The 1,340-nt window shown below is 54.3% G+C and overlaps 1 protein-coding gene across 1 annotated transcript in view; it reads right to left on the bottom strand.

Annotated features, from left to right (window-relative positions):
* TNIP1 (TNFAIP3 interacting protein 1) overlaps window positions 1–1,077 on the bottom strand; it is a 16,932-nt gene extending 15,855 nt beyond the window's left edge. The window contains exon 1 of the mRNA XM_035891212.1: window positions 1,017–1,077. The gene's annotated coding sequence lies outside the window, so the exon portion shown is untranslated. The remainder of the gene's footprint in view (window positions 1–1,016) is intronic.
* Between the last annotated feature and the right edge of the window lie 263 nt (window positions 1,078–1,340).

The following is a 1,340-nucleotide window of genomic DNA, read 5'->3' as shown; positions in this document are numbered from 1 at the left end:
ACGGAGGCTTGTGTGCTCCCGCCGAGGCTGAGCAGACCTTTCCTCTGAGGCAGGGAGAATTCCCCGCCGTGCCTGTGTCTGCGAGTTAGGTTACACAAGGAAGTTACACCCCCCCAGCTGGAGCGGTTACTACCAGTGATCCTTTTCCTCTGTGCTGCTGCTTTGATTATTCTGCATTTGGGAAGAGCAGAAACCAGCCAGAGGAGCAGGAACCATAGGGAACGCGTTCTGGTTTCACACAGCTCTTTGGGACTTGCTCTGTAGCTACCTGATACTCTTGTGTTGGTTTTGCCACAAGGAAGGTGTTTTTTATATGTGTACAAACAAACCAGAAGCAAAGGAAGCCTGCTGTAAGCAGCCGTGCTGCTTGCTCTCTGCCTGTACCCCTGACGCTTCCTCCTTTCCGTAGGTGGCTGCTGCTGGGCTTGCGGAGGTGTCCTTCCCTGGCGATCGTGCTGTTTCCAGCTGTCCCAGTCCTGGCTTCCTACTTAATATAGGCAGTTCCACCACTCCTTGGAGATCTGATGTCTTTTTGGGTTGTAAAAATTAAAAAAAACAACCAAACTCCTTTCCCTGAGTGCCCTTTACTCCAACCAGGTCATTGCCCCAGCAGCTTGGCTGGGTTATGAGACAGCTCAGTGGGTACTGGGACCTGGACGTGCTCTTTGGCCTTGCTCATGTCCGAGGTCTCGACTGGGGATGAGACGGCACGACCCCACGCACAGGCAACATCTTCCCTTTTGTTCCCCAAAGGCCCAGTGCTATTCTGTAAACCCTCGGAAAACCTGGCTTCAAAGCTAAGCGCAGTCCCACAGAACCAGAAAGCCTCTTGTTTATAATATAATGTTTCAGCCTGCAAAAAAAATAGCCAAACCCTGCTCTGTTTCTGTGAGGAGAGGAGGGGGGAGGCATGGTTTGGCTTTGCAGCACTCTGGGCTGGCCGATGAAAAGCTGCCTGCCTTCCCCTTCCTCCATCTTGGGCACGCTCGCACCGAAAAAAGCATTGCTCTACTCACCCAGCCGGGTCGCGGAGGGGCTTGGGACAGGGGGTGAGAGCCCTTTTGGCCAGACGCTCTCCAACAGCGATCCCCAAATGCAGGAAGGCCAGCCCAGCTGAGCTTACTTTTAGGCATGGAGAAGGGGAATTCCCCATGATGGAGGTCCCAGACAGCCTCTGCGTGGTTTTGATAGGGAGCCAGGCACGGCTTAAAGGGCTCTCCTGTGCCGTTCCTTCCAGGGGCCTCTGGGCCGTGTCAGGTATTAGTCAGCAAAAGGAGGGAGTGGGGGCTGTCATGGAGGCTGTGATTCACTTTTGGACAACAGGGGAGCCGGGTTGCATC

Source organism: Egretta garzetta, unplaced genomic scaffold (assembly GCF_000687185.1).
Source record: "Egretta garzetta isolate BGI_Z169 unplaced genomic scaffold, ASM68718v1 scaffold270, whole genome shotgun sequence".
Lineage (NCBI taxonomy): Eukaryota > Metazoa > Chordata > Aves > Pelecaniformes > Ardeidae > Egretta > Egretta garzetta.
Note: the sequence above shows the minus strand (reverse complement) of the source record. Positions and strands in the feature narration are given on the sequence as shown.